Source organism: Anastrepha ludens, chromosome 4, assembly GCF_028408465.1.
Source record: "Anastrepha ludens isolate Willacy chromosome 4, idAnaLude1.1, whole genome shotgun sequence".
NCBI lineage: Eukaryota > Metazoa > Arthropoda > Insecta > Diptera > Tephritidae > Anastrepha > Anastrepha ludens.
In genome coordinates, this window is record NC_071500.1 from 20,767,951 (window position 1) to 20,779,404 (window position 11,454).

General features: G+C 34.5%; 1 non-coding gene across 1 annotated transcript; it reads left to right on the forward strand.

Annotated features, from left to right (window-relative positions):
* The first annotated feature begins 1,442 nt into the window (after window positions 1-1,442).
* Window positions 1,443-1,515, forward strand: Trnar-acg (transfer RNA arginine (anticodon ACG)). Its single transcript has one exon. It is a non-coding gene; the product is annotated as a tRNA-Arg (tRNA).
* Window positions 1,516-11,454: the final 9,939 nt, after the last annotated feature.

Here is an 11,454-nt window from a genome sequence, read left to right on the forward strand (position 1 = left end):
AGTTTGAAAGAGAATGTGCGTAGGAAACGGCGCAATTTGTGGAAAGAAAACTCATGGATCTTGCACCATGATAACGCACCCTCTCAGAAAGCTCATATTGTGAACACTTTTTTAACTAAAAACTCCACAAATATTATCGAACAACCACCGCCGGATTCACCGGATTTTACCCCCTGTGACTTTTTCCTTTCCCCAAAACTTAAATTGCCACTCCGCAGACGCCACTTTGAGGCGATAGAGCCCATTAAGGAGAATTCGCAGAAGGAGCTGAAGAAGATCTCTTCAAACGCGTTTAAGAGGTGCTTTGATGACTAGACTAATCGTTGGTAAATGTGTCTTGCTTCGAATGGAGCCTATTTTGAAGGCGACAAAATGAATTTTGATGATTAAACAATTATTTTGCGTTTTATTAAGCAAACTGGTACTTTTTTGGCAGAATGTAGAAAAACCTGCTTGAAAGAAGAAAAAAAATACAATTAGTTATATTATTAAGTTTGATAACACTTTTCTAATCAAAATTTTACCAATTGCTTCTGGGGCGATGCTTATAAATTTGTTTGCTTACATTTCTTCAATTTTCATTTTGACGTTTCTTCTCATTTGACAATCAATGTAATCAAAGGAACATTTCACGGCAAATACTCCTAAAATGCATGTTGATGGCGAAATATCATGACTGTGCAGTTAGTACTACCCTTTATCAGTAAAATAGTTACTGAAAAACAAAATTGGATGATTAATTTTGCGCCACCTTGTTTGTGCAGCAACTTTTTCTCTTTTCTCAAGAAATCTTATGTAAGCAGAATGTGTGTAGGTAAAACATAAATTTTTATGGGAAATAATTATGAATACTTCGGTTAAGTAAAAATCGTTTGAACTCCCCGGCAACTATTCATTTAAGAGGTTACATACGATCACACGATATTTCGATATTTTTTAAAATGCCGTAAATTGCAAAATTTTTCGAAATTTAAAAATCCGGCTCGACGGACTATAACTACAACTTTATTTTATAAGATTTTTTTTACTTTTTACAGATCCATCAACATTTCAAGGAGAAATGATGCAGACCGTGGAGCAACTATTTAAGTATTTTGGTAAGTACTTTGGGCCACGTGATTTTTTATATATGATACTAATTTTTGTAAAGAAAAATTAAAATAAATTTTTTTATAAAGTTTAAGTACTAATAAACAATGCATACAATTTTTTATATTTATTTCTATTGTTATCCCTTCTAAAAAGAGTTTTTCTTTTAGCGCATTTTTAGCGCTGCTGAATGTATGTAACCCCTTAAGTTTGCTGATTGCTTGGATCTGCACAGGTTGCCGTTCGCGCATTTTACCAAAATCTATAAATAAATACAGTTAGAACACAATACACACTTTATCTATCACATGAGAAAATGCTGAAATAAGCAATTTTGCATACATTTTTCATACGGTCCTGTGGCGCAATGGATAACGCGTCTGACTACGGATCAGAAGATTCCAGGTTCGACTCCTGGCAGGATCGACCGAAGTGAATTTTTTATTTTTTTATTTTAATTTTTAATTTTTTTTTCATTGTTCTATGCATTTTAAAGTTTTACTCAAAAGTTAGACAAACTCTGGAAAATATCTACACGAGATAATTAACACTCAGGGCTGCTAATCGATTTGTATGGCTACAGGGCCTACAACTATTCGTATGTTTGACTAAATTCAAACAATTCCTTTCCTCAAATTGTTTTAATGTAATATTTTTTTTTTGCTTAACGCTTTATTTGTATGTGTGTAAGTGTATACGCATGTCTGTATGTATATAATTACACACATTCACTGAGAATTTACATATGAACATGACACTTTAACAAAATGTCAGTGGAGCAGTTGATCTGGCGTTGAGTGGCGGCTTTTCGAAGCTTAATGATAAATTACATTGTGAAATTAGATTTTGCTATTGCTACGTATTAGTTGTTGTTGGCTGTTATTGCAAGTAGCAATTGTTGCAATTAGCCTACGGCAATGCACATAAAATTGTGATTGATGATTTTGAGTTAGCATAGAAAAGTCAGCAAACAAATTTAAACACTTACATACACACATTTGTATTAAAATATTTATTTAAGCTATGCGTGCATACATACATACATACACATATTATGCCCAGTTAAAATATATGTGCATACATACATATGTATGTATGTACGCATATTCAAATATTTGTGCGTTACGAACACAGCAGCCGGCTGCAAAACTCCATCAACCAGCCGCCGGTCTAATCTGTAAGCGCACTTCAATTCATTTATTAGCTAATCAAATAAATTTTTAATTCTTTATAGTTAAGTGATGTGTTCAAGTGTGTGCATACATGTACATAGGTGTATATACATACACTGAAGAGCAAAACTGTAACAAAATGTAATATGTACTTTCTATTTCAACAAATTTTTTTTTAGACATGTTTTAACAAATCAAATATTTTTTTTTGCATAACTTTATTGGCATGTATGTACTCTCTCTCTCAAACCGGTTTGGTGTCAATGCAACAACAACAACACTAGTAGCAAGCAATAATGCAAATAAAGACAAATGTTACAGTTTTGCACTCAACCCATTTTTTATTTTTTACAATAAATAAAATAAATATTAATAAGATGTCCAATATCCTTTGGATTTTTTCAGCTCGTGGATACGATTGGGCATACTTCGTGTATACCTCAAGACAAAGTCAGTCGGAATAGCATCCCATACATCGCGTGTTTGCTCCCACAGCTCATTAACTCCACTGGGCGGACTTGAATATTCGGCAAGCTTCGATTTTACATGACTCCATAAATTTTCGATTGGGTTCATGTCCGGTGATTGTGGAGGCCACTTCAAGTTACGAAATTTTTGGCGTTGCATCCAATTTCGTACAACATGTGCGGTGTGCTTAGGGTCATTGTCTTGCTGAAAAATTACTTTTTCAGCAGCAAGACCCATACTTTCCACTACACCCGGCAGATTTTGTTGCAATATGGCCAGGTATTCCTCTTTCCGCATTATACCGTCTATTCGTACTAAAGGACCCAAACCATTTTTGGAAATGCAGCCCCACACCATAATGGAGCCACCACCATGTTTTACTGTCTGCTTGATGTGATGTGGCTGGACTGCATTTGGGTCTTTAACCCAATACCAGGCCCGACCATTTGACTGAAATCGATTGATTTTGGTTTCATCAGACCAAATAACCTGCAATCGTTTTGAAATTTTATGAAAAAAGGTCTTTTATAATCCATTTATAAAGACGTACCTGATCCCAATCTTCAACTGTCCAGCTTTGGTGAGCCGCAACAAAATCCCGCCTCAACTGCACATGTCTTTTTGTCAGCATTGGCTTGGTTTTCTTCTCCGCTGCCTTTAGCCCCAGTTTTGACAGGCTGCGCCTGGCTGTCCACTGACTGGCATCAATATCCAGCATCTTTAGAGCTTCTTTGGGAGTGACCGCCTTGCTGCTTGTTACCAAATTTGCCAGATGGCGGTCATCGCGGTCGCTTATCTTCCTTGGCCGGCATCCTTTGTTACTGGGAACAGCGTCTGGTACATTTTTCCGCAGCCTTTGCATAGCCATGTGGCTCACTTCGAATTTTTTAGCTATTTTTCTTATAGACTCGCCCTTCTTCAGCAAATCAATTATTTGGCGTTGTACTTCCCGATTTAACATTTTGTCTTATTCACGGTCACGTTTATAATAATTAAAAATCCACCAAATATATAATTACGAGAAAAATAACGGAAAATTTTAAAATTAAGAGTGAGTGCAAAACTGTAACATTTGTCTTTATTTGCATTATTGCTTGCTACTAGTGTTGTTGTTGTTGCATTGACACCAAACCGGTTTGAGAGAGAGAGTACATACATGCCAATAAAGTTATGGAAAAAAAATATTTGATTTGTTAAAACATGTCTAAAAAAAAATGTGTTGAAATAGAAAGTACTACATTTTGTTACAGTTTTGCTCTTCAGTGTATATATATGCATATATATATGTAGCATACACTTGTGTGACGTGCGGCCACTGTCCAACAAATATGGGTCAACTGTAGTGGGCAGCCGAAGGTATTGCTGTGTCTATTAAATAGTTGAGCTCAATAAAAAATTGATAAAACGTCCAATAAATGGTTGGGCAGTTGATTTGAAAGACAACAATAACAATGCAGTCGTTTTTGTTTTTGTTCTTGCGATTTAAGTGAAAAATGCGATTTGGAACATTAATCATCATTTTGCTAACATATTTTTTCAGATAGTTTAATTGAGGCGGCTCTTTTCGCCAAAGCTCACTCGGTGCTCACCACAATTGAGGAGGTTAATTTGAAGGTACTATAATTAATAACACAATCAAAAGCATACATACAACAAAATTGTGTTAAGATTAAACATTTTTTAATTTGAACTAAAGTTCGTATATTTTCATCAGAAAAAGAGAATTTGCTCCTATCGATTCGCTGGAAATTTATAACCGCAGAGACAATAGTAGAGCTATCTAGTATAATGATGCCTTAAGGCCCTCGCCTCATTTGAAATGGTGTTTTTTGGGTGCTTCTTAAAAAGCGTGTAAAATGGAAACGAAAAAAAAAAAATTTTATTTTCAGTATTTTTTTTTTTTTTATTGTTGAAAAATAAAAAAAATTGTTTGGCCATACGGCGTTCGTTCAAAAAGTTGTTAGCCTTCCAAAAATGGGGGTACAAAAAAAGGTTAAGTCGCTGGCGACGCGTATTCCGAGACTCACAGGTGTCTGAAATCAATATGACAAAAAGGTTTTTACTCAGTATGAAGCAGTTATCGTGTGAACTACGATCTTTAAAAAGAAATGAAGTTTCACAAAATGGCGTACGTTCAAAGATAAAAAACCATTTTTTGACTTTTTTTTTAGTTTAAAGGTCCGAAAACAATACTAAATTTTTTTTTTCTATATTATCGTAGTTCACAATCACAGCGATTGAGCTTGAAACGCAACAAAATACTGATCATATACAAGAGTGATAGAAACAAGTTCGCGCCCATCAGAGAGGGCGTGACGTCACTTTTGCTAAGTTGTGCAGTGTTGCCAACCATTTGCTAATAATAAATTTAATGCTTTTTATATATCAAAATGCGAAAATTTTTAAGTTGGTATTTTTTTCTTATTTTTAATTTAAAGCTACCGAAACTATAAGTTAAAAAAAACTTTATTATTAAACAAAAGAATGTTAAAAAAGGTCACTCTGAGAAGATTTTAGTGTTAATGAAAATTTGTTGATTCTTTTGAAAGTGTAAATTTCATTTTTTGCTCCTTATTTTGCATAACCTTAGCAAGAATATTAAATGTCCCTCTCTAAACTCTTCTTAGCATTGAACACCTTTTTACACATTTTAAAAAGCGTTTGAATTTACTGAATGCGAATTGAAACCATAGAGGTGTAATCGTTTCTTCCGGTCCTCAATTCTTAATGGGACATAGAGCATCAAAAGGTGTATTCTTAGTTAAAATAAGCAACAAAATACCAGAAAATACTGAAGAAACTATAACGGCATTTTTACAAAAATAGTACCTTATCTTGTTACATAAACTCAAACATAGCAAAAAAGTCGTTCTCTTAACAAAAAACTCATAAATTAAATTGGACATAACTATGACACATTTATTAAAAAAAAAACGCATATTTTAAAGACAATTTGTCACGCATACAAAATTCTTTAAGTAATTCAATAAAAATTTGGTGTTTTATTTTCTTTAAATAGGCATTTTAGTGCGTTTTTATATCCAAAGCTAGGCAACACTACAGTAGCGAGAGAGAGATTTGACTGCTGGAAGCAGAAGAACACCAACAACAACCGCAATCGGGGGCAATACGACCAGATATTTAAAAAAAGCAAAGTTAAATAAAACTGAGTGAATTATTGAACTAATTTAAAAATATGTATTTTTTTACAAAATTATAAACATTGCTTTGAATTAGAACAGACTAGAAAAATGTCATGAAGAAAGAACTAAGACTCCGAGACTAAATAACAAACAAGAAAATCCTAACCCAAGTTACGAAGATGGTAATCTGGCCATACTGGTGCTAAAACGCCCTAACTCATTGTCAAATTCGCTGAGCGCAAAGTAACGGTACCAGGATAGTCGCCATCTCATTATTCTTTCCATCATGGATTATATAAACATTATATAGACTTGAAACCAGCAACACTGGGAGCTATGTTAGCTATGTAAGACAGCCAAATTAGCGGGAGAGCTCACTACCACTCGACTCTCTCTTGCTATGGAGATTGTAGGTATACCCCTCTCAACTTACAAACTGCCACCTCTTCAGCTAATAAGAAATAGGTTGATAGTCTGATATGTAACGGTACAAAAAGAATTTGACTGAAATGGGTCACCAGATGCTCAAAGGTGCTATTTAATCGGTCTTTGATCATAGGCAACGGTTTCCTAGGTCGACATGCGCAAAGCTTCAAAGTACCTCATTTCGACTACTGCAGAAGCTGCCAGAATGAGGAGGAGAAAGAGTCTGTCAGACATCTTCCTTATCACTGTCCTGCGTGGCATGCCACTAGGTTTAGATACTTTGACTCATCGTTATTGAATGATACTGATGACCTTAGGGATGTAAGTGTCAGCCTGATTAATGGGCTTCCGCTTAATTCCAAATAGTTTAACGAGGACTAGCTGGTAAACTGTTATTGTGGTATCACAATGGATCGGTAATGGTCTAAGTGAGTTGGTTTAAAGATCGAATGCCACTTCTACCTACCTCCCTTCCTATTTAGCTATTCAGGATACTACCAAACATTACATAAAACCTATGTGATGAAACAAATCCCGGTGGATAAATGTGGAAGGTATTTGAGAACAACAGAGACAATCGAACTTATGATTGCTGTTTGTAGCTAATAAACCTTTTTGTGATAGTGAAAAAAATTGCACCATCGCTAAACGTTTCTAGATTCTATAAGAGGTTCTCACCTCGCCCTCATGGTCTTATGTGCCCTAAACATTTAGTGAAACCTCAATTTGATTGAAGTAAATTTCAATTTATTGGCCTTTATAAAATGTATTCTTACTACTTAAAAAATGTAAAAACATCTTTATACGTAAAATTTGAATTTTCTTTAACTTAAGTGCGCATTAGCAATAATAGCGTAAATTCGCTAGTTTAAGTGGTTATATACAGTTAGAAGGTTGAAAAAAGCGAATTTTCCAGAATTTTTTCTCAGAAAAATTTTAAGTTTATGGATCTAAAAATTTTGCGCATATTAGGTTATCTTTTAACTGCATTTTAATACTCAGTATTAGAAAAAATATTTATTTTGAAAGGAGCTACAGCTGATTTCCTCACAAGAAAGACGTTTTGTATATCTCTGAACTGGACCCTCTGAAACTAAAAAAACCCTATTTGGTTCGTTAAAGTTATGTTAAGTCTAGTAATTAATCGAAGAAAAAAGCAAAATAAAGTATTTTCACAAAATGGCGGTTTCTCAAAAAAAAAAGAACGATTTTTGACCAAAAACTCGGACTTACATTTTTTAGAAAAAAAAGAGGTTGTCTGTAAAGTCGGTTTACTGACGATAGTTCAACGTGACAACGTCATAAGAAAATACTGATGGAATGGTTGCAATTTTCACAACAAAATTTTAATTTTATTTGTTTGATAGATATTTTGTATGGATATAGAGGAGGAGGTTAATTGAATTGCAATGGAATAGGTCAAGTTACATTTACACAAACGTGAAAAATGACGAAACATTTATCAAATTCATGAAAGATATGTTCAATTTCGATTGTGCATCAGACGTTAATAAGTCAACAACACTAAGAGGCATCATCATCGATTTGACTTTCTCAAGACACATTACACTCGAAACACCCCCTTTCATTTCCTATTTTTCCTATCACCGTTTATTCTCAACAGAGAATTGGTTCATTACCATGCACACAGGAAGAAGGCATATGCAAATACAAGTATGTGAATTTATATACAAATGCGCATATACATACATATATATGCTCACTCAAGTAGGTCAGAGCCAGATGTCGAACGTTGCCGAACGCGGGGACCGATTGTGCTCTTTGCCGTTCGTTCCGCGCTCTCGCTTGCAGTTCAAGCACATTAGCTTACATTTGCTTGCGTACGGAATAGATTCGTATATTTGATATGTCCATATGACTTGTATGCATCTTTACATATAGATTTGTTCTTTTTGAAAATTGCGCGAAATTGTATACGTATATGCATGTTTATATACATATATTAGTATACAACATATCTTATAAGGTATATGGTAAATATTACCATACATTTTTTCCTTCATATATAATAAAAAAATTAATAATAATAACATTAAAACAACAGGTATTATTAACAAACTTGGTTTTATTTTAAATTCTTCAAGTAAATCAAATTAATAATAATCAATAAGAAGGCATATGCAAATACAAATACGTGAATTTATATATGTACATGTGCGCATATACATACATATATACGCTCACTTAAGTAGGAGAGAGCAAGATGTCGAACGTTGCCTTTCGTTTGCATTGTTTGCTTTGTCGTTCGTTCCGCGCTTTCGCTTGGAGTTCATTCAAGGTAACGGCAATAAGCAAGGTAACGACAAATGAGCAAGGTAACGACAACGAGCAAGGTAACGATAAATGAGCAAGGTAACGACAAATGAGCAAGGTAACGACACATTTTTTCGTGCGTACAGCCTGTTAAATCGAATTATAAGACGTTATCACGTCAAAAATATTTACCAGTGAGAAAAAGTCTTCGACTAATTACTAAAAAATATATATTTAAGAAGCTCGTGTTAAAATCTGAGACTAACTGGTTTAGCCGTTTTCGAGTAATGTTGGTTACTGACTTTAAAAACACCATTTTGAGAAAAACGCGCTGCCTCTCTTACTCTGAAACGCGTTTTCAAATTTGCGCGTAACTTCGAAAATATTCACCGGAACGATATTAAATTTTCTGTGTGTATTCATAAATATATGTACATTAGGAAAATAAAATTAAAAAAAAATCGATTTTTTGAAAACTCTAATTGTATATAACCCCTTAAATCTGCACACTGGAGTAACTATCATATTTTTTGCTGTATTTGGCGCCACTGCTAAGTGTATGAATAGGCGAGAACGCATAATTCGCTGGCTATAAATGGCGCTTCGATCCATTCCCATGGCTCTGCGTTCAACACAATTTTTTCTAACTTCAAAGTCTAACTTCTTTTTGATTAATTGATTTATTGAAAAACTTATAGATTACAAAGCAAGATTTAGTTGAAACTTATAAATAAATTTATTGTGAAGGCGTTAATACACGCAATTTATGTTACTATATTTTTTCATGGATTTCGTTAGGCTATTTTTAGATCTGTTGTTATTTTTATATGCAAACAAGACTGTCTCAGCAACCCTTTTTGCTCGTTAATGTGGCCTTTGCCACTTAATTTTTGACAAATCTATAACAATTCAATTGATTTTTACCAATCCTCTCTTACCACTCCCTTCTGCGCTTTAGTTTTTAATTGCTGTTCTCCTTTGTTGTTCGAAGCTGCACATATTTTAAATGAATCTACACATGCACGTAGGTTGGTACAGATGTTTGAATGTCACATACATACATACTATATTCGTACGTATGTATGGTAAATGCTACTATCTTTTTGGCGAACAATAGCGATGTGAATGAACTCCATATTTCAAGTTCAAAGTCAATTGGCTAAATTTAGGTAGACGACCTGTGGCGATTGGCGATAAAAGCCAATAAAAAGAAAACAACGACAACACGCTTCAAAGTCACGCCTCCCTCTTACTTTTGATTTCAGATTTGTGTAAAATATAAATTTTCAATAAATCACAATTTTTTTTAATAATTATTCCAGCATTTTTTATTGGTCAAATTTGGTTAGTATTCAGTTTTTTTGTTATTAATGATTATTTGCCTGTGAAAAATAATTGCAAGATTACTGCTAGCAGACTTCCGACACCTACAACGTTCAGAATATTTGTATTTAGATTTTTTTTTGTAAATTGTTTATTTATATTTTTGTATGTTTCCAAGCCAACCCCGCATATATTTTTTCCTACAATACAGCGACGGAGGCGGTAACCAGTGATTAAGCTATATTTTCAATCAATCGATGGATTTGGCGTCTTTTTATATTCTTCACAGTGATGTGCATTAAAATAGAGCCTAAAACTCTTTGGTGTTTTATTTCAGTTCAATATAACTTCCATTGTGTTTAATTCTAATAAGAAACTGCAATAACTAAGCTGCATATGCCATATGAATATTTCTGCAAAGAAATGGCCTTTAGCCTAAATATATGTAAGTGCAAGCATGTCCAGTATGCATGCACAAGTTGGCGCTAAATTAATCACCTGCCGAAAGTATTTCAATTTTGCAAATGTGTAGTACGTCAATCAATGTGACACTTGTGAGCTAAACAACAGCAGTATACAAACAGACAAGCAATGCGGCGCGTAAGGGTCAAAGTAAAGATTTGCATCATTCAAAATATTTTTGTTCTATTTAAAAAAAAAGTATGCAAAAACAAAGGAGTACAAATTTGTAAAATACTATGTTGAGGAAAAAGAAATCCATTATTTTCTCGGTAGATGGCTAGTTTTCGATAAAGGCGAAAATGCATCCAGACCCAAATTGTGAATGATGTTTATAGTGTTGGTACTGTCACAACTACATTCTGTGTCAGAAGAAAAGAACTGTTTTTTTCTTGTAACTTTAAGATATATTTCGCTCTGCTTTTTGCTGCGTAATAGTCCCACTCAAGGGCTACGACGCCAGTGCTAACTCAGGTTAGAGTCACTCGAAACTTTCCCGTAAACGCAACTGAACAAAAATGAGTGAGAAGTACGCGAAGCGATTTGAGGCGGTATTTTTATGCACGCATTCGAATGGGCCGCTGCCATAAAAAAGCTCCTCATAAAAATATCTGCCGTTCGGAGTCGGCTTAAAACTGTAGGTTCCTTCGTTTGTGGAACAACATTAAGATGCACACCCCAGGTAGCATGAGGAGCTCGGCCAAACACCCAAAAAGGGTGTACGCGAATGGGCCGAAATTATCTTACTCCGCGGCTGCAAAAGTAATTAAAAAATCAATTGTTGTGATGGGGAATCAGCGGTATAAGGTGTACAAAAATGTTGATGACTTTTTCGAGCGCGACTTGAAGTGAGTGACATCAAAAAAGCAGGATAAAGTGATCGTGCAAATTTTTAGCCGGAGGCCTTCTTTGTGACTACGCCAAGCACGATCAGTTCTTGCTAAAATGGGAATAGATGTGAGTATCAACACCATCAAACGACGACTGAAGAAGGCGAACATATCCTACCGACCCACATCATCAAAACCACTGCTCTCAGAAAAACCCAGACGCTAACCCCGTTGAAAATGTGTAAGGAATTATGAAAACGTAATTTAAAG